The sequence below is a fragment of the Sciurus carolinensis genome, unplaced genomic scaffold (genome assembly GCF_902686445.1).
Source record: "Sciurus carolinensis unplaced genomic scaffold, mSciCar1.2, whole genome shotgun sequence".
NCBI lineage: Eukaryota > Metazoa > Chordata > Mammalia > Rodentia > Sciuridae > Sciurus > Sciurus carolinensis.
This window is the reverse complement of record NW_025920317.1, coordinates 119,317-143,109: the sequence shown is the minus strand read 5'-3', so window position 1 is coordinate 143,109 and position 23,793 is coordinate 119,317. Positions and strand designations below refer to the sequence as shown.

The 23,793-nt window shown below is 35.6% G+C and overlaps 1 pseudogene; it reads left to right on the top strand.

The window, feature by feature from the left end:
- Positions 1 to 12,803: 12,803 nt before the first annotated feature.
- LOC124975585 (uncharacterized protein KIAA1958-like) lies at positions 12,804 to 14,997 on the top strand (annotated as a pseudogene).
- The last annotated feature ends 8,796 nt before the right edge of the window (positions 14,998 to 23,793 follow it).

The following is a 23,793-nucleotide window of genomic DNA, read 5'->3' as shown; positions in this document are numbered from 1 at the left end:
CCGCTTCTGAAGACCAGGGGGTTGCCCGTAGGAAGAGGAGAAGCACGGCGGGTCGCTTAGTCTAGGAGTGACTGCATCAGAGCCACAGGAGGTTGCCAGAGCAGGAGGCGAGTGGTGAGTTGATTGGACTCAAAGCGACCGCTACTGAACACCAGTGGCCTGCCTGGAGCAGGAGCGCGTTGGGTCACTTGGTCTCTGAGCGACCACACCTGAACACCCGGGGGTCTACCCCAAGGAGGAGGAGGAACAGGGAGGGTCACTTGGAATCAGAGGGACTGCCTAGGGCTACGGGTGTTTGGCAGGAGGAGGAGACCCTAAGTGAGTTGCTTGGATTCCTAGTGAATGCGTCGGAACACCAGGCGGTTATCCGGAGGAAGAGGTGTGTGCTGGGTCTCTGGGTCTCGGAGCTATTGTATGGGGCTCGAAGTGGTGGCTCAGAGGAGGGGGCAATTAGGTGCAGAGCAGGGTCCCAGGACCTAGGCGGCTTCTAGCTGGTAGAGCCACACAGAGACACGCCTAGGGGCGGAGCGAAGATTCTAGGACTGCGGGCAGATTCTCTGAGGAGAGACAGCCTAAGGAGACTCATCTGTGAAGGGTGAGGGTCCCAGACCCAGGAGGTAGGTCTGCACAGTTGGAAACATTGCAGAGGAAGACAGCCCTGCCCAGGCGATAGTTGTAGATTGAGGAGAACCTCTAGGAGAGGAACTGATCAGTGAGACCTCCCCACCTGGTAAGTCTTCCCAGTCGGGTGATGTTTTCCCACAAGGATGGTAAAACCAGAGACACAGGCAAAAACAGGCCTTGCCACAGCCCAAAGCCTAGTTCCCCTTTGGATGACCATTGCTCAAAAAGTGGAGGCACCTCTGCCCACTATCAGGGAATATACCCCACCTGAGGGTCACCAACCCTAGAGAGGCAGCTTTCTTGTGGAGCAGCACATTATCAACTTCCTCCAAGACTGTAGGCTACTGAAGGATAAGGGGATATACTAGCAATCTTCAGGGACATTATGAGTAAATAGAGGAAATCTGCAATATCTTAATGACCCACTGATTTCTGAACAATATGAGAAAACAAGGGAAGAAAATGCCCCAAACAAATCTAGATGTTACATCAATAAAATTCAACGACAGCATGGCAGAAGAAATGACAGAAAGGGAGTTCACAATGTACATAATTAAAATGATCAGGGAAGCAAATGATGAGATGAAAGAGCAAATGCAGGCATCGAATGATGAGATGAAAGAGCAAATGCAGGCATTGAAAGATAGCAACAGTTGACAGTTAAAAGAGCAATTACAGGAAGCAAAAGATCATTTCAATAAAGAGTTAGAGATATTGAAAAGAAACAAACAGAAATCCTTGAAATGAAGGAAACAATTAACCAAATTAAGAACTCCATTGAAAGCATAACCAATAGGATAGAACACCTGGAAGACAGAACCTCAGATATTGAAGTCAAAATATTTAACCTTGAAAACATATTTGAACAAACAGAGAAGATGGTAAGAAATCATGAACAGAATCTCCAAGATCTATGGGATATCATGAAAAGACCAAATTTGAGAACTATTGGGATTGAGGAAGGCTTAGAGAAACAAACCAAAGGAATGAACAATCTATTCATTGAAATAATATCAGAAAATTTCACAAATCTGAAGAATGAGATGGAAAATCAAGTTCAAGAGGGTTATAGGACTCCAAGTACACAAAATTACAACAGACCCACACCAAGGCGCATTATAATGCAAATACCTAACATACCAAATAAAGACAGAATTTTAAAGACTGTGAGAGAAAAGAACCAAATTACAATCAGGGGGAAACCAATACGGATATCAGCAGATTTTTCAATCCAGACCCTAAAAGTTAGAAGGGCCTGGAACAACATTTTTGAAGCTCTGAAAGCAAATGGATGCCAACCAAGAATCTTATACCCAGCAAAACATACCTTCAAATTTGATGATGAAATAAATTCATTCCATGATAAAAAAAAAAGCAAAAAGAATTTACAAAGAGAAAGCCAGCATTACAGAACATTCTCAACAAAATATCCCATGAGGAAGAGATAAAAAACAAAGAAGCAAATCAGGAAAGGGAGGAATTATCCTAAAGGAACTGTCAAATAAAGGTTGAACCAAGGTGTGTCAAAAATAAATAAATAAATAAATAAAAATTTTAGAAATTAACCAAATGACCGGGAATACAAATCATATCTCAATAATAACCCTGAATGTTAATGGCCTGAATTCATCAATCAAAAGATATAAACAGGCAGATTGGACTAAAAAGAAAGATCCAACAATATGTTGCCTGCAGGAGACTCACCACATTGAAAGAGATACCCAAGGCTAAACGTGAAAGGATGGGGAAAAACATACCATGCACATGGACTCAGAAAAACAGCTGGATTATCCATCCTCATTTCAGATAATGTTAACCACAAGCCAAAGTTAGTCAGTAAAGATAAAGAAGGACATTTTGTACTGCTTAAGGGAAGCATAAGTCAACAAGATATAACATTTATAAACATCTATGTCCCAAACAGTGGCTCATCCATGTATGTCAAACAAATCCTTCTCAATTTTAGAAACCAAATAGACCATAACACAATAATACTAGGTGATTTTAACACGCCTCTCTGACCACTGGACAGATCTTCCAAACAAAAACTGAACAAAGAAACCATAGATCTCAATAACATAATCAATAATTTAGACTTAACAGACATTTATAGAATATACCCTCCAACCAAGAGTGAATACACTTTCTTCTCAGAAGCACATGGATCCTTCTCTAAAATAGACCATATATTATGCCACAAAGCTAATGTTAGCAAATACAAGAAGATAGAGACACTACCTTGTATTCTCTCAGATCATAATGGATGAATTTAGAAAAAAATGAAAGAGTAAAACACAGAAACTACTCCAACACCTGGAGATTAAACAATATGCTATTATATGATGAATGGATAACAGAAGATATTAGGAAGAAAATTAAAAAATTCTTAGAAGTCAATGAGAACAAAGAAACATCATATCAAAATCTCTGGGACACTATGAAAGCAGTACTTAGAGGAAAATTTATTTCATGGAGCGCATTTAATAAAGAAGTAAAACTCAAAAATAAACGACCTAACACTACAGCTCAAAGCCCTAGAAAAAGAAAAACATACCAACACCAAAAGTAGTAGAAGACAGGAAATAGTTAAACTCAGAGGTGAAATCAATGAAATTGAAACAAAAGAAACAATACAAAAAATTGACAAAATAAATAGTTGGTTCTTCGAAAAAATAAACAATATTGATATACCTTTAGCCACACTAACAAAGAGAAGATGAGAGAAAACCAAATCACCAAAATTCAGAATGAACAAGGAAATATCACAACAGACAAGACTGAAATACAAAACATAAGTAGAAGCTATTTTGAAAATCTATACTCCAACAAAATAGAAAATTTTGAAGACATCCACAGGTTTCTAGAGACATATGAATTGCCTAAACTGAACGAGGAGGATATACACATTTTAAATAGACCAATTTCAAGTAATGAAATAGAAGAAGTCATCAAAAGCCTACCAACAAAGAAAAGTCCAGGACCAGATGGGTTCTCAGCCAAGTTCTACAAAACCTTTAAAGAAGAGCTCATTCCAATACTTCTCAAAGTATTCCATAAAATAGAAGAGGAGGGAAACCTCCCAAACTCATTCTATGAAGCCAATATTACCCTGATACCTAAACCATACAGAAACACATCGAGGAAAGAAAATTTCAGACCAATATCCTTAATGAACAAAAACCCAAAAATTCTAAACAAAATTTTAGCAAGTCAAATTCAAAAACATATTAAAAAGATAGTGCACTATGATCAAGTGGATTTCATCCCAGGGATGCAAGTTTGGTTCAACATCAGGAAATCAATAAATGTAATTCACTATATCAATAGACTTAAAGTCAAGAATCACATGATTATTTGAATAGATGCAGAGAAAGCATTTGATAAAATACAGCAACCCTTCATGCTCAAAACACTAGAAAAAATAGGGATAGTGGGAACATTCCTTAACATTGTAAAGACCATCTATCCTAAGCCCATGGCTAATACCAATCCAAAAGGTGAAAAACTGAAAGCATTCCCCCTAAACCTGGAACAAGGCAGGAATGTCCTCCTTCATCACTTCTTTTCAATATCATCCTTGAAATTCTAGCCAGAGCAATTACACAGACCAAAGAAATTAAAAGGATACAAATAGGAAAAGAAGAACTCAAACTATCCCTATGTGCTGATGATATGATTATATACTTAGAGGAACAGGGAAATTTCACCAGAAACTTTTAGATCTCATAAGTGAATTCAGTAAAGTAGCAGGATATAAGATCAATGCACATAAATCTAAGGCATTTTTATACATAAGTGATGAATCTTCAGAAAGAGAAAGTAGGAAAACTACCCCATTCACAATAGCCTCGAAAAAGATAAAATACTTGGGAATCAATATCACAAAAGAGGTGAAAGACCACAACAATGAGAACTACAGAACACTAAAGAAAGAAATTAAAGAAAACCTTAGAGGATGGAAAGATCTCCCATGTTCTTTGATAGGAAGAATTAATATTGTCAAAATGGCCATACTACCAAAAGTGCTATACAGATTCAATGCAATTCCAATTAAAATACCAATGATGTACCTTACAGAAATAGAACAAGCAATTATGAAATTCATCTGGAAGAATAAGAAACCCAGAATAGCTAAAGCAATCCTTGACAGAAAGAGTGAAGCAGTCGTTACCACAATACCAGATCTTCAACTGCACTACAAAGCAATAGTAACAAAAACAGCATGGTATTGGTACCCAAATAGAAAGGTGGATCAATGGTACAGAATAGAGGACACAGATGCAAACCCAAATAAATACAATTTTCTAATACTAGACAAAGGGGCCAAAAGTATGCAATGGAGAAAAGATAGCCTCTTCAACAAATGGTGCTGGGAGAATTGGAAATCCATATGCAACAGAATGAAGCTAAACCCATATTTCTCAACATGCATGAAACTAAATTCAAAATGGATTAAGGACCTCGGAATCAGACCAGAGACCCTGCATCATATAGAAGAAAAAGTAGGTCCTGAGCTTCAACATGTCGGCTTATGACCAGACATCCTCAACAGGACTCCCATAGCACAAGAAATAAAAGCAAAAATCAATAACTTGGATAGATTCAAACTAAAAAGCTTTCTCTCAGCAAAGGAAACTATCAGCAATGCAAAGAAAGAGCCTACAGAGTGGGAGAAAATCTTTGCCAATCATACTTCAGATATAGCACTTATCTCCAGAATCTATAAATAACTCAAAAAACTCTACACTAAGAATGCAAATAATCCAATGGACAAATGGGCTAAGAAAAGAAATAGACACTTCACAGAAGAAGATATACAAGCAATCAACAAACATATGGAGAAATGTTCAACATCTCTAGTAATAAGAGAAATGCAAATCAAAACCACCGTAAGATTCCATTTCACCCCAATTATAATGGTGATTATCAAAATACAAACAACAGGTGTTGGTGAGGATGTTGGGAGAAAGGTACACTCATACATTGCTGATGGGGCTGCAAATTAGTGCAGCCACTCTGGAAAGCAGTGTGGAGACTCCTTAGAAAATTTGGAATGGAACCACCATTTGACTCAGCTATCCCACTCCTTGGCCTATACCCAAAGGACTTAAAATACACATATTACAGAGATACAGCTACATCAATGTTCATAACTTCTCAGTTCACAGTAGCCAGATTGTGGAACCAACCTAGATGTCCTTCAATTGATGAATGGATAAAGAAACCGTGGTATATATATATACAATGGACTATTACTCAGGCATAAAGAATGATAAAATTATGGCATTTGCAGGCAAATGGATGAAACTAGAGAATACCATGCTAAGTGAGATAAGTCAATCTCAAAAAACCAAAGGTCGAATAATATCGCTAATAATTGGATGATGACACATATTGGGGGGTGGGAGGGTTTAGTGTTAGGGTTAGAGTTAGGGTTAGGGAGGGGGGCAAGAATGGAGAAAGGAAGGACTGTATAGAGGGAAAAGAGGAGTGGGAGGTGTGGGGGGAAGGGAAAAATAACAGAATGAATCAAACAACATTACCCTATGTAAATTTATGATTACACAAATGGTATGCCTTTACGCCATGTGCAAACAGAGAAACAACATGTATCCCAATTGTTTCCAATAAAAAAAAAGTAAAAGACAAAAGAAACAAAGAAAAAGACACATCTTGAGTTCTTTCACTCACTACTGACTATGTCATCCATGAGGACAGGGAAAGTATTGTATTCATCTCTATTTCTCAAGTCTACAGTTGGAACTTGGCTTAGTCAAGTTCTTTGATTAAAATAATTCTTTAAAAAAGAGTCAAAAGATTGGGAATACAAATCATATCACAATAATAACCCTGAATGTTAATGGCCTGAGCTCATCAATCAAAAGACATATACTGGCAGTTTGAATTAAAAAGAAACATCCAACAATATGCTCTCTGCAAGAGACTCATCTCATAGAAAGAGATACACATAGACTAAAGGTGAAAGGATGGGAGAAAACATACCATGCACATGGACACAGCAAAAAACCTGGAGAATTCATCCACAAGACAAAACTATTCAGAAGGGATAAAGAAGGACATTACATACTGCTTAAGAGAAGCATAAATCAGTAAGACATAACAATCATAAATATCTATGCCCTGAACATTGGCTCATCCATGTATGTCAAACAAATCCTTCTAAATTCCAGAAATCAAATAGAACACAACACAATAATACTAGGTGAATTAACACACCTCTCTCACCACTGGATAGATCTTCCAAACAAAAATTGAATAAAGAAACCATAGATCTCAATAACACAATCAACAATTTACACTTAATGAACGTATATAGAATATACCATCCAACAAAGAACAAAGACACTTTCTTTTCAGCAGCACATGGATCCTTCTCTAAAATAGATCATATTTTATGCCACAAAGGTACTGTTAGCAAATGCAAGAAGATAGAGATTCCACCTTGTACACTATCAGATCATAATGGATTGAAATTAGAAATAAATGTCAGAATAAAAAAGAGAACTTCTCCAAACAACTGGAGATTAAATAATACACTATTATATGATGAATGGATAACAAGACATCAGGAGGGAAATTAAGAAATTCTTAGAAGTAAACAAGAATAAAGACACATCATATACAATCTCTGGGACACTATAAAAGCAGTACTTAGAGAAATATTTTTTTCATGGGGCCCATTCAACAAGAGAAGTAAAAATTGACAAATAAACAACTTAATCTACAGCTTAAAGCCCTAGAAAAAGAAGAGCAGACCAACACCAAAAGTAATAGAATTCAGGAAATAGTTAAAATCAGAGCTGAAATCAACGAAATTGAAACAAAAGAAACAATTGGAAAATTTAACAAAATAAAAAGTTGGTTCTTTGAAAAAATAAACAAAATTGATAAACCCTTAGCCACACTAACAAAGAGAAAGAGGGAGAAAACTCAAATTACTAAAATTCGGAATGAACAAGGAAATATCACAACAGACACAAGTGAAATACAAAACATAATTAGAGACTATTTTGAAAATCTATACTTCAACAAAACAGAAAACCTTAAAGACATCAAAAAGTTTCTAGACACATATGAATTACTTAAACTGAACCAGGAGGACATACACAACTTAAATAAAACAATTTCAAGCAATGAAATATTAGAGGTCATCAAAAGCCTACCAACAAAGAAAAGTCCGGGACCAGATGGGTTCTTAGCCAAGTTCTACAGAACTTTTAAAGAAGAACTCATTTCAATACTCCTCAAAGTATTCCATGAAATAGAAGAGGACAGAACCCTCCCAAACTCATTCTATGAAGCCAATATTACCCTGATACCTAAACCAGACAGAGACACAACGAGGAAAGAAAATTTCAGACCAATATCCTTAATGAACATCAACCCAAAAATTCTCAACAAAATTTTAGCAAATCGCATACAAAAATATATTAAAAAGATAGTGCACCACGATCAAGTGAGTTTTATCCCAGGGATGCTAGGTTGGTTCAACATCAGAAAATCAATAAATGTCATTCACCATATCAACACTTAAAGTTAAGAATCACATGATTATTTTGATAGAAGCAGAAAATGCATTTGATAAAATAAAGCATCCCTTCATGCTCAAAACAATAGAAAAAATGGGGGTAGTTGGAATATTCCTTAACATTGTAAAGGCCATCTATATTAAGCCCATGGCCAATATCATTCTAAATGGTGAAAAACTGAAAGCATTCCCCCTAAAAACTGAAACAAGGCTGGAATGTCCTCTTTCACCACTTCTATTCAACATTGTCATTGAAACTCTAGCCAGAACAATTAGTCAAACCAAAGAAATTAAAGGGATACGAATTTGAAAAGAAGAACTCAAACTATCCCTGTTCACTGATTAAATGATTATATATTTAGAGGAACCTGGAAATTCCACCAGAAAACTTTTAGAACTCATAAGTGAATTTAGTAAAGTACCAGGTTACAAGATCAATACTCATAAATCCAATGCATTTTTATACATAAGTGATGAATCTTCAGAAAGAGAAATTAGGAAAACTACCCCATTCATAATAGCATCGAAAATTAAAATACTTTGGAATCAATCTCACAAAAAAGGTGAAAGACCTCTACAATGAGAACTACAGAACACTAAAGAAAGAAATTAAAGAAAACCTTAGAAAATATAAAGATCTCCCATGTTTTGGATAGGCAGAATTATTTTTGTCAAAATAGCCATACTACCAAAAGTGCTATACAGACTCAATGCAATTCCAATTAAAATCCCAATGATGTACCTTACAGAAATAGAGCAAGCAATTATAAAATTCATCTGGAAGAATAAAAAAACCCAGAATAGTTAAAGCAATCCTCAGTAGAAAGAGCGAAGCAGGGGTTATTGCAATATCAGGTCTTCAATTCTATTACAAAGCAATAGTAACAAAAATGGCATGGTATTGGTACCAAAATAGACAAGTATATCAATAGTACAGAATAGAGGACATGGACACAAACACAAATAAATACAATTTTCTCATACTAGACAAAGGGGCCAAAAATATGCAATGGAGAAAAGATAGCCTCTTCAACAAATGGTGCTGGGAAAACTGGAAAACCATATGCAACAGAATGAAAAGAAACCCCTATTTCTCACCCTGCACAAAACTCAACTCAAAATCATCAGGGACCTCAGAATAAGAATAGAGACCCTGCATCTTATAGAGGAAAGAGTAGGTCAAATCTTCAACTTGTTGGCTTAGGTTCAGGCTTCCTTAACAGGACTCACATAGCACAAGAAATAAAAGTAAGAATCAATAACTGGGATAGATTCAAACTAAAAAGCCTTCCCTCAGCAAAGGAAACTATCAATAATGTGAAGAGAGATCCTACAGAATGGGAGAATATCTTTGCCACTCATACTTCAGATAGAGCGCTAATTTCCAGAATATATAAACAATTCAAAAAACTCTACACCAAGAATACAAATAATCCAATCCAATCAGCAAATGGGCTATGGAAATGAACAGACAATTCACAGAAGAAGATGTAGAAGCAATCAACAGATACATGAAAAAATGTTCAACATCTCTAGTAATAAGAGAAATGCAAATCAAAACTATCCTAAGATTCCATCTCACCCCAATTCGAATGACGATTATCAAGAACACATGCAACAATAGGTGTTGGTGAGTATGTAGGGAAAAAGATACAGTCATACATTGCTGGTGGGGTTGCAAATTAGTGCAGCCTCTCTGGAAAGCAGTTTGGAGATTCCTCAGAAAGCTTGGAATGGAACCACCATTTGACCCAGCTATCCCACTCCTTGGCCTACACCCAATGGACTTAAAATCAGCATATTACAGAGATACAGCCACATCAATGTTCATTGCTGCTCAATTCACCATAACTAGATTGTGGAAACAACCTAGATGTCCTTCAATTGTTGAATGGATAAAAAAAAACTGTGGTATATATATATATATATATATGTATATACACAATGGAATATTACTCCACCATGAAGAATGATAAAATTATGGCATTTGCAGGCAAATCATGAAATTGGAGAATATCATGCTAAGTGAGATAAGCCAATCTCAAAAAACTAAAGGATGAATGATCTCGCTGATAAGCAGATGAGAGGTCATAATGGAGGTGGAGTTGTTAGCATTAGGGTTTGGGTTAGGATTAGGGTTAGGCTTAAGGAGGGTGGTAAGAATGGAGGAAGAAAGGACTGTATAGAGGGAAAAGAGGGGTGGGAGGGGTGGGGTAAGGGAAAAAATAACAGAATGAATCAAACAACATTACCCTTTGTAAATTTATGATTACAGAAATGGTATGCCTTGAATTCATGTACAAATAGAGAAACAACATGTATCCCATTTGTTTACAGTTAAAAAATAAAATATTGTAAAATAAAAAGGACTAGAGATGTGATTCGTTATTAAGTGCCCATGGGTTCATTCCCTGGTACCAAATAATACTACTAATATAACTTAATAAAAAAGTAAATACAGACCAAATAGTGAATATGACACATGATTTTCAAAATGTTCTTAGATATGCTATCCGACAGAAGTCTGGTCAGCAAGAATCACAACTCTGGAGAGTAGAAGGACACCACTTGATCAAAAATACCAGTCATATTTGTCAGAATTAGAACCTGGCAATAATTAAAATGTACTTTCACATCCCAGTTGACAGATATGATAGTATTCATGAAGGCTTTTAATAATTTCTTTCATTTACCCACATCTTGTTGCTAAAATCAATGTGAGAGGTCTAATTGCCACTTCTCATGAATCTGGGATGGGACCTCTGAGACTAGATCATAAGAAGCTTTATAGTTTTCTGTTGTAGTTTTTGATACTCTTGGAAGACTAGCTCTTAGGTAGCTGTGTCAGGGAACCAGACACTATAGTGTGAGATAACCAAATCACATGGGTAGTTCATGTGGAGGTGCTTCAAATGACAGTCAGTATAAGCATGCTCAGACTGTCATAACAAAATACTAGGGATAGTGTGGCTTAAACAAAAATTATATTTTCTCACTGTTAGTTCTCTAATGTCTCTCATAAGGGCACCTGAGTAGAAAGACTAAATACCCATAGTCTCAGGACCTCAACTAACCATAATCACTTTCAAAACCTCCATTTCTAAATACCTATTACATTGGTGGTTAGGAAGTCAACATATAAAATTTGGTGGAAACATGCATTCAGTCATAACATGGTCCTAAGTGGGTTAGCCAGCATTGCCAACCACAATCTTCAACATCAAAAATCCAGTTCAGATGATTTTAGCCCCAGCTAATTTTCACTGAAACTTTATAATAAATTACAAGGTCAAACCACTCAATGAACTGTAGTTAACCCACTTAATCATGAATGATGATAAAGTTTTGTTTTAGGACACTAAATCTCAAGGTGGCTTTTATGCAACAAAAGCTAATATAAATAGAAATTACAATCAGAAGTTGAAGTACTACTATAACAAAAACTACACCATTGTGGTTCAGGGACAACAAAGAAAGCAGAAGGTGAAAGTGTATTGAGGAGACCACTTGCTAACCTGAATGAAAGTGAGATTTTACAGCTGGAAGATGGAGAAAAGGGGGTCTATATTAAACATGGAATGAAAATTTAGCAAACTGCTGACCACAGTCATGTCAAAAGATAAAATATTTCTAATAAGATGGTAAATTTGACTGAGGAGACATCCAATAATGTTGAAAATGTTAATTTTTTAAAACTATGTATGGTAAGATGTGAATATAAAGAAATGAGAAAAAAATATTCAGGACTCAAGCAAATTTAGACAAATACATAGAATTGCTAGTTTCAAACATAAAAAAATTATCATTTGAAAGTTATTAAAATAATATAACAAAAATACTCAAAGAAAAGGCCCCATTCTTCATAACCTGTTCAAATTATTTTCAGTATCCATCTTTTCAACCAATAGTTTTCAGTGCCTTAAACTTTTATGCACTTTGTCAGTCAAAGCTTGAGAATATTTTTATAATCTCTGCCCTGTGGCATTTATGATTTGAATGGAATAGATGTCTTGAAAGCATTATTAGAAATGTAATGAGCAAATTAATTTGGGTTAGGAATTAATTATCAAGACTACATTGTCTAAATTCTGCATTTTCCAAAGAAAGTCTAGCCCTTGACCAGCACTTGGAAAATAATGTCTAAGACTTTGGGATGTCCAGACTGATAAGAGTGAATTTATTTACTTGGAGTCTCAGATTCTGTTGAAAGAAAAAATATAATATTGGTAAATATGCACTGCAAGTTTTGGAACATGGCCTTACTATATGCTAGTCAATACTATTGTTGAAATTTCTGAATTTCTCTTCCAATTCTATGACCGTTGCTTCTACTGCAACCCTACAACAGCTGTACTATTATTACTTAAACTAGATAACTGTAAAACTTAGGCTGTAAAGATCAGATATTGGGATAGTATTGCTTTATCTAAAATAAGATTAAAAATATCCTTCAGGTGCCTTCCCTGCTCCACTTGCCTTCAGTGCCCAGCCCTCCAGCCCCTCTTCTGACCCCTCCTCTTTGTCCCACCCCATCCAGCAGGGGCTGCTGGCCTCCCACAGGCTCTTGCCACCCATGTTCCTGTGGACAGACACACAACACCTTCAGTAAAGACACTTCTGATCCTGTAACATGGAGGATTGTCTTCATACCTCATCTGAAAATTTGTTCAAATTGGTCAGCTGGGCCCACAGCCATGAAACCATTTGCAGCCTCATTCCAAACCTGAAACTTTCACTTTCTGAAGGTTCCCATAGGAACCTGATCGCAATGTGGGGCTGTAGTGCTGGCAATGCTTATCATTGGCCACTAGCAGCTACTTGTAGAGCTGGGTCCCAAGAGAGGGTCTGTTTCCAGGACAACAGAAGTTTTAACTCTGATAGTTCCAGTATAATTGGGGTGCCTTCTGAGACACAGACTAGTCCTGTTGAAAGGTACCCTGGGAGACCAGTAAAAGCAAAGTCAGAAATTCTTGTGACTTCTCTTATTGTAGTGAGCCCTCTGAACTGGATGAAACTATTGAAGAGTATGAGGATGAAAGCACCCTGTGTGACATGGCTTGTGAGTCTTCTGTTACAAATGAAGATAGTGACTTTGAACCCCAAACCCAAAGTCCTCAAAGCATTGCTCGCAAACGGCCAGGAATAGTTCCATCTTCCCTCCAAACAAGTGCCCAGACACAGATGGTTGACAAATGTAGCAATGATGTCATCATCTAGAATATCAAACAAGAAATTCCAGAAGATTATTACATTGTGGCAAATGCAGAGCTGACTGGAAGGGTAGATGGACCAGCCCTGTCCTTGACTCAGATGGCAAAACCCAAGCCTCAGATTCATGCTGGTCCCTCCTCTGTGGGGTCTGCTAAGCTGATTTCCTATGTAACATCTGCCCTCAACACGGAGCTAGACCCACAAGGTATGTCTGCATCTCCTACTGTGATTTCAAGACCTGTCCTCCCAAAGACTGCTAGAATATCTCTGACTTCACCAAACAGAGGATCCACTGGAATCCATGGCACCAAACAGCATGTGGCCATGCAGATGCCTGTGAGCACATCCCATCCTAACAATCAGATAAGTATCCCTTTGTCTGCCCTGCAGTTGCCTGGACATGATGAGCAAGTTGCTTCTGAAGAATTCCTGTCCCATCTGCACAGCCAGGTCTCATCCTGTGAGGTAGTCCTCTCTCCCTCAATTAACCCAGAACCAGAAGTGAGCTCCAGTCAGGAGCAGTCTCCAGTTGCACCAACTATAACTACTGAGGCCCCCACACAGTGCATACCAGACAAGGATGAAAGAGCAGCTGAGCTCAGCAGGGAGCAGAATGAGAAAACCATCCAGAGCACACAGACTGTGCTCCACAATATCCATGAGTTCCTCAACTCCAAGTACCCTTCTGAAATAAGAGATTTATGCCATCCCTTGCAAGGAGTTAGATGCCTACCTTGCTTCTTTCTTTGGTGATGCAAGGCAGAGGATGGGTCTGAGTATGAACCCAAGAGCTTGGCAAATTACCAGTGTGGGCTGGGATGGTATCTAATAGAACAGAGGTATGGCTACAGTATCACTAGGGATAATGATTCAAATATTCCCAAGAAGCCCTCAGACAGAAGCAGATTGAACTCTGCTGCAAAGGAAAAAGAAATAAACCACACAAGTCCATGGAGCTCACCTTTGCTGATGAGCTCATCCTGCGGAAAAGGGGACTGATAAGCTGATAACACTGAGGGTCGGCTCAAACTAGTCTGGCTTAATAACACATAAGCTTTTGGTCACTGCACAGGTTTCCATGGAACTACCTTGAAATGGGGTGATATCTGCCTCCAAGTAACAGAAATGGGACTGGAGTACTTGGAGTGGATGGTTCAAGACACTGATGATCTGAATGCTAAAACCAAGAGAGGGGGGAGAGATTCATGTGTGAATACCACCCAGCATGCTCCACAGACCTGCCCTGTACAGGACTACAAAGAGTATGTCCAGTGCAGCCCCCTGCCATGCTCTATGAGGATGCCCCTTTCTACATGTCCATCAAGTCAGTTGTAAACTTGGCAACTCTGCATTTGTACAACTGCCAAGCACTTGGCAAGAACAAGCTGGCCAAGATGGTGAACACCATGTGTGAGAAGGGCAACATCCCCTGCTGGAAAACCAACTTCAGTGTGTATCAGAGCTGCAGCACCCTATCTGAGGTCCATAGCAACCAACTGGTGCTTATCTGTAATAACCTCAGCCAGCAGGCTGCCCAGTCAGTGGCTGGGCACTCCAATAGTAGCAATACCATTGTCTCCACCTCCTATGACTCTTCCTCAGACACTGTTTGACCCAGGTGGCCTCAAGACCCCAATTTGGTTTCTGTGTCCCAAGAGACTGATGATACCCTGCTTCTCATCCCCTTTCCTCTGTCCTCAGTGTTAATTTTATATAAACATAGATATATAGTATATTTTTCTTTTTACAAATATGCCAATGGAGATAGTTTGGTACTCCTAACATATTATTTATAGGCTTAAGACAAATAAATGTACTTGTGGATGATTACATATAATTACTGTTACAGACTTTACAATACCATAGTGCTTCTCAGGCAACACTGAGCAAAGAATTCTGTTTTTGAAAACCTGTTAAAAAAGAAAGAGAGTCATCATAGACACTGTGTTCTCAACTCCTGCTTTACCTTCTTACACACCTCTCACTTCTCTTAGTCTCCTTCCGAGATGACTTTATTTTTTTAATTTTTAAAATTATGTATTAATCATGGAGGAGACAACACTAACATTACTGCTCACACAATATGGTGTTCAGCCAGATAGAATATGAGTGGTATAAATCTGACATCAAATTATGTTTTTGTAATGTTTTTTACTTGATTATTTAACTGAGACTGATGGTACCTTGTAGATATTTTCCCTTATTGCCCAATACTATATTAGAGAAGAGGAAATACTATGGTAGTTAAAAGATAAATTTCTTTCCTCTACTATATTGCTATTTGTAGTAATATACTTATCTTGGATACACTGCTTTCTACAATATTTTGGGTAACAGCATAATTTTGTACATACATTTTTATGTAACATGTTTCTGTAGTAATGATGGCACTGGATTTACTAATCTGCACTTCTGATGTTCTGATATTGCTAACATTGCTATAATTTCCTACAAATATAAATATAATTTATGCATGCAAATATATTTATCCAAGTCTACTAAGTAATTTTTGTAAAATTTTCATTCATTTCAGCAATGACTTCTCAAGATACCCAAGAATTTTCACCAGACCACAGCATAAGCCATGTATTTCAAAAAGGGATTAATGAAAAATATGGAAATTGAGCCCTTGACAATTTACAACAGAGGACAATATGGAAAACTATAAATGAGAGTGAACATCACAAATCATATTATCAGAAAGCAAACCTAATTCACTGTAAGAGAATTTATACTGGAGAGAAGCCTTACAAAGGTATAGCAAATGACAAAGTTTTTAATGCAAAATCACACCTCATTTACCATCAGAGTGTTCATAAGGGAGAGAAACTCTACTAATGTAAAAAATGTGGGAAAAGTTTTAATTGGAGATCACACCTTACTCAAAACCAGAGAATTCATACTGGAGAGAAGTCCTACAAATGTAAAGAATGTGGCAAAAGTTTTAATCAGAGATCACACCTTACTCAACACCAGAGAATTTATACTGGAGAGAAACCCTACAAATTTACAACATGCAACAAGTCATTTTATATAAAATCAGACCTTATTACTCATCAGAGATTTTATATTGGAGAGAAGCCCCATAAATGTAAAGAATGTGGCAAAGCTTTTAATCAGAGGTCAAGTCTTACTCAACACCAGAGAATTCATACTGGAGAGAAATCCTACAAATGTACAACATGCAACAAACCATTTTATAAAAAAATCAGATCTCATTATTCATCAGAGAATTCACACTGGAGAGAAGCCCTACCAATGTAAAGAATGTGGTGAAAGTTTTAATTCAAGATCACACCTTATTGAACACCAGAGAATTCATACTGGAGAGAAGCCCTATAATTGTAAAGAATGTGGCAAAGAGTTTAATCAGAAGTCAAGCCTTACTCAACACCAGAGAATTCATACTGGAGAAAAGCCCTATAAATGTAAAGAATGTGGCAAAGCTTTTACTCAGAAATCAAGACTTATTAAACACCAGAGGATTCATACTGGGGAAAAGTCCTACCAAATGTACAACCTGCAGCAAACCATTTTATAAAAAACTCAGAACTTATCTGCCATCAGAGAATTCATACTGGACAGAAGTCATACAAATGTAAAGTGTGGAAAACCTTTCATGCACAATCAAGCCTTATTCAACACCATGGAATTCCTAGTTGAGAGAAACCCTACAAATGTACAGAATATGACCAAGCTTTTATTTGAACATCATACCTTATTCAACATCAGCAAATTCATACTGGTGAGAAGTCTTAAGAATGTGCAGACTGTTACATAAGTTTTAATAAAAAAAAAAGGATGCCAAATCCACCACCAGAAAAATAATACTGTAGAGGAGCTGTACAAATGCAAAAATGTGACAAAACTTTTAATGGAAAAGTGTTCCTTTCTGACTAGCAGAGTAATCATATTGGAAAGAAGTCCTATAAATAAAAATAATGTGCAAAAACTATTTTTTTTAAATTTGGCTTTATTTGTTTCCAATTAGTTACATATGACAGTAGAATGCATTCAGACAAATTGTACAGAAAAGGAGCATCAATTCTCCTTGCATGGGCTAAAAATGTTGCACACAATGGGAGTGTAATAGTGCATGCATACAGGGTAAAAATATTCAAATCATTTCACTGTCCATCCCCTCTTTACAGTGACATCTTTTCCCTCACTCCCTTATGCACAGTCACAGGACTTCATTCCCCCCACATTATGGATCAACATCTGCCTATCAGAAAAAAAAAAAAAAAACATTTGACCTTTTATGGTGGTTTGTGCTCATTTCACTATTTGTGGTATTCTCTACCTCCATCTATTTAATAGCAAATGCCATAATTTCAATTTTCTTTTTGTCTAAATAACATTTCTTTGTCTGCATATACTAAATTTTCTTTATCCATGCATCTGTTGAAGGGTATCTAGGTTAGCTATTGTATACTGAGCTGCTATAAAAATTGATGTGGCTCAGTCACTGTAGTATGCTGGTATTAAGTCCTTTGAATGTGAACCAAGGAGTGGGATAACTGGGTCAAATGTTGGTTTCATTCAATTTTTTTTTTAGAAATTTCAATAGAATTTCCAGAATGGTTAAATCAACTTGCAGTACCACAAGCAATGTATGAGTGTCCTTTTCCCCTGCATCCTCGCCAAAACTTATTCTTGCTATTATTCTTGATAATTCTCATTTTAATAGAAGTGAGATATAATCTTTGAATAGTTTTTTTAAGATCTAATTTTTTTATTGTAATTAAATGGGATACATGTTGTTTCTCTGTTTGTACATGGAGTAAAAGGCATACCATTTGTGTAATCAGACAGAATGAATCAAACATAATCTTTGAATAGTTTTGAGCTGTAATTTCTCTAATAGCTAGAGATGATGAAAAAAATTTTCATATGCTAGCTGATCATTTGTATTTTTTCTTCTGTGAATTGTTGGTTCAGTTCATTACCCATTTATTGATTGGGTTATTTGCTTCTTTGCTGTTAAGTTTTTGAATTTTTTATATATCTGGTAGATTATTGCTTTATCTAAGGTTTATATGGAAAATACTTTCTCTCATTCTTTAGGTCCTCTGTTCATGTTATTAATTGTTTCCCTTACTGAGGCTTTTATTTTGAGTCCATCCAATTTATTGTTTCTTGATTCTTACAAGTATTGTTAATGAGGTCAGTTTCTAAGCTGACACGATCCAACATGTCAGCTTAGACATGACCTGACATGGTAGATTTGGTTCAACTTTTTCTTGTATTCAGTGAAGGATCTCTGTTGAGGTGGCTACATCTTTAATCACCATTAAGTTGATTTTTCCACAGGGTTAGAAATAGATTTTTGTTTCATTTTGCTGTGTATGAATTTCCATTTTTTCCAGCACCATTTATTTTAATAGGCTATCTTTTTTCAATGTGTGTTTTTGGTGCCTTTGTTTAGTATGAGATAACCCTATTTATTTGTTTTGTCTAGGTGTCTTCTGTACGTATTCTGTGTCTATTTTGGTGCCAATACCATGCCATTTTTGTTACCATTACTCTGTAAGTCTGCATTGTGAGCCCTTCTGCTTTATTCTTCTTGGTAAGGATTACCTCAGTTATTCTGGATCTCTTGTTTTCTAAATGAATTTTATGATTGCTTTTTCTAATTCTGTGAAAAATGTCATTAGAATTTTAGTAGAAATTGCATTAAATCTGTAACAGTTTTGGTCCTTTTGACAATATTAATTCTGCCTATCCAAGTCATGAGAGGTCTTTTCATTTTCTATAGATTACCTCAATTTTCTTATTTAGCATTCTGTATCTTCCCTTGTAGAGGTCTTTCCTCTCTTTTATTAAGTTTATTCTCAATATTTAATTTTTTGCATCTATTGTGAATGTTGATTTATCACTGATGTATAGAAATGTATTTATGTATAGAGATTATATATTCTGCTATCTTTTCTGAATTTCTTTATTAAGTCTAGAAGTTTTCTGATGGAGTTTTTGTGTCTTTTGAATGTAGAATCATGTCTTTGGCAAATAGTGATATACTGACTTTTTATTTCCTATTCATGTCTTTTTAATTTCTTTTATCTTTCCATTAACTCTGGCTCAAATTTTAAGGACTATGTCAAATAGAAGTGTTAAAAGAGAGCATTTATATCTTCTTCCAGTTTACATGGGTAAGGCTTCATTTTTTGTGTATCTAGAATGATGTTATCCTTTGCCTTAGCATGGATGACTTTCATTATGTTGAGGTATGTTCCTACTATACCTAGATTTTCTAATGTTATAAACAGAAATGGATGCTGTATTTTGTCAAATGAATTCTCTCCATGTATTGAGATGGCCACATAATTCTCTTCTTCACATCTGTTGATGTGAGGAATTATGTTTATTGATATCCATTTGTTGAAATAGTCTTGCAACCCTGGGATGAACACCATTGAATTGTGGTGCACCATTTTTTTGTTATAATTGTGTTTTATTTTTACAGATGATATTTTAATTCATTGTACAGAAATGGGGTACATCTTTTTGTTCCTATGGTTGTGCACAATATAGATTCATACCATTCATGTAATCATAGATGTACATAGGGTAATGACATCTGTCTCATTCCACAATTTTTCATACACCCCTCCTCCCTCTCATTTTTCTTTATATAACCTAAAGTTTCTCCATTCTTCTCTTAACCCTCCCAGCCATGTACCCCCATTATATATCATCATCCACTTATCAGGGAATATATTTTGGCTGTTTGTTTTTGAAATTGGGCTATTTCACTTAGTATGATATTACTCAATTCCATCCTTTTATCTGCAAATGCCATGATTTTATTCTTCTTTATGGATGAATAATATTTTATTGTGTATATATACCACAGTTTCTTTATCCACTCATCTGTCAAAGGTTATCTATGTTGGTTCCACAATCAACATCTCTAGTTAGTATAGAAATGCAAATTAATACAACTCTAATATTACATCTTATTCCAATTATAAAGTGTATTATCAAGAACACAAGCAATAATAGATGTTGGCCTGGATGTGGGAAAAAAGAAACACTTTTACATTGCTAGTGTAGTTTCAAACTTGTGCAGCCACTCTGGAAAGGAGTGTGGAGATTCCTTAGGAAACTTGGAATGGACCCATCCTTTGACACACTTTTTCCACTCCTCAGTTTATACACAAAGGACTTAAAATTAGCATACCACAGTAATACAGTCACATCAATACTTATAGCAGCACCATCTGATTAATGTGTCTTTGTGATTTGACAGAATTTTATTAAGACATTCTGGGTCTGGTTCATCAGGAATATTTAACTTAATTTTTCATTCCTTGATGTGTCTTAGTCTGTTTTTTGCATTAACATGATAGTAGTCTCATGGAGTGAATTAGGAAGGGTTTTCTTTTTTTTTCTATTTCATGGTATTATTTGAGGAGTATTGGCATTAATTCTTCTTTGAAGGCCTTGTGAAACTCAACTGAGAATTGGTCTCTGGTACATGGTTTCTCTCGGTTGGTAGACTTTTGATAGTGTCTTCAATTTTATTTCTTATAATTGGTTTGTTTACATTGTGCATATTCTCTTGATTCAGTTTGGGTAGTTTATTTGTCTTTTGAAATTTGTCAACATATTCAAGATTTTCTATTTCATTAAAGTAAAAATTTTCAAAATAATATCTAATTTTCTTCTGTATTTAAGTAGTGTCCATCATGATATTTCTATATTTATTCTGAATTTTAATAATTTCAGTTTTCTCTCTCTTTCATTTCAATAGTCCAGCTAAAGGTTTAATCAATTTAATTTATTTTCTCAAAGAACCTAGATTCAATTTTCTCATTATTTTAAAATTGTTTCCTTTGTTATAATTTCATTGATTTCAAATCAAGTTTTAATTGTTCCCTGTCTTTTACTAGTTTTGGTGTTGATTTGTCCTTCTTTTTCTAGGACTTTGAGATATAAAGTTAGGATATTTTTTTGTTGGCCTTTAATTCTTTTAATGATAAACTCAATGCAATGAACTTTTCTTTTAGTACTTCCTTCATATTGTCCCAGATAATTTGACATGTTCTGTAAGTGTTGTCACTCTAAGTACATTTTTATTTCCCCCTAATTTCTACTATTGTCCATTTGTCATTCAGTAGCATGTTATTTAGTCTCCACGTGTTGGACTACCTATTATTTTTAATTTATAATGCATTTCTAGTTTCATTCTATTATGGTCTGGTAGAATGCAAGGTAGTATTTCTTTTTGTATTGGCTAATTGTGACTTTGTGGCATAATATATGGTTTGTTTTAGAAAAAAAATTATGTGCTGTTGAGAAGGTTGAGAAGACAGTGTATTTGCTCAATGATGGATAAAATACTCTATATATGTTGGTTAAGTCTAAATTATTGATTGTATTATTTAATACTATAGTTTCTTTACTTAGTTTTTTGTTTGGAAGATCTATCCAGTGGATTTAAAGTTGTGTTAAAGTAAGCCAGTATTACTGTTTTGTAGTCTATTTGATTCTTGAAATTGAGAAGGATTTGTTTGATGTAGGTAGATGCTCCATTTTGGGGGGCATATGTATTTACAATTGTTATGTCTTCTTGATATATGATTTCCTTAGCAGTATGAATGTCCTTTTTCATCCCTTCTAACTTTGACTTGAGGTTCACTTTGTCTGATATGAGGATGGAAACACCAACTTGTTTATGAAGTACATGTAAATGATTTTTTTTCCAACACTTCATCTTCAGTCTGAGTATCTTTGAGTGCTGCATTGAAAAAAACAACTGAAATCCAAATTGGCTTTCTCCTACATGTAATTTGATTTCTTTCTCTCACAACTTTTAAAGTTCTATCTTTATTCTGTATGTCAGCCATTCTCATAATGTACATTGGTTATGTTCTGTTGTAATTTTGTACAGTTGTGGTTCTGTAAGCCTGTTGTATTTGATTTCCCATACCATTCTTTAGATTTGGGGAATTTTCTATTAGATCATTGAAAACATTGTGCATTCCTTAGGTTTTTATTGCCATGCCTTTGTCTATTCTGATAAATCTTAAATTTGCTCTTTTTATGTTATCCCATATTTCTTGGAAGTTCTCGTTCATGGTTTATAACATCATGTCTGTGTGGTTGACTTTGTTTTCAAGAGTATATATTTTGTCTTCTTTGAGGTTCTGTGTTCCAAGTGGTCTAGGCAGTTGGTGATGTTTTCTATTGAATTCGTGATTTGGATTATTGATTCCTTCATTTCACAATTTCCTACTTGGAATTTTTTCACATTTTCTAATTCTTTATTGAAGTGATCTTTCATTTCCTGTATTTTTTCTTGGATTTCACTCCTTATACTATACTTTACTTCATGGGGCATTTTGACTATATACATTCTAACCCCTTTTCTGGCATTTCTTCTAATGTGTCAATTGGTTCAACATATACTGTGCAGCCTGCTGACTCAGTTGCCTGTCCTGTGCTTTTCACAGAATCCCACTGTGCAAACTGAAAGCCTCAGTGACCAAGATTATGATAAGAACTGCATATTTTCTTAGACATCAGGGTGTATGAGAAATTCTGTCTCAGGCAGTGTTAGATCAGGTAATGGTCACTGCCTGGCTGTACATGGATGAGTAAGTTTGTGGTCTGCATTATTCACTGGTGCATTTGGAGTGATTAAGTTCTTTAGTATCTTCTCTTGGTGTCTTCAGGTAGCTGATGCTGTGCTGCTACTGAAGGTGTGTGTCAGGTAAGGAAAAGTTTCTGTGCAAAATGAACAGTCATAGAAGGGTTGGCTCTTAGAATGACTTGGTTCCATTTTAGTTGACAATGTAGTGTTTAATGACAACAGTTTAATAATCTGTGTATGAATTTTTCTTTTGAATTAAAATGCCACTTTATTTTACATGCACAGATCTAGTGACAATTAGGCATTTTAAAATAAATATTAGCCTATTATATACCTTCAGTCAGTTGCTCTTAATTACAAATAAATGCTTTAATTAAACTAAACTAGGATAATAAGAGTAGAGTTTTAATGAAAAATAAATTCTGAAATTGCCAATCCTGGAATTTGTTAATTGAATCATACCTTTGTTGTTCTGAACTCTTAAATTTGTGTCCATATAATGTTTTGAAATGGCAATAATCATAAGCAAGAGACATTTTAAGTGCATATATTATGTACTATAAAATAATTATTCTTTATGGCTTTATTATCTGTCTATACCCATTGCATTCCTGGTTTATTTGCATAACTGTAATACCTGGAGGCAAAGAAATGACCCAACAACTTAACCCCAGTGATTGTCCATGGTAAGCAGTGAATATTTGTCATATGAGTAGATAAGTATTTCTTGAATAAATAAATAAATATATGAGATAGCATATGGCTTCTAGAAAGGTGATGTTGGATAAAGTACACTGAACAAAAATCTTTA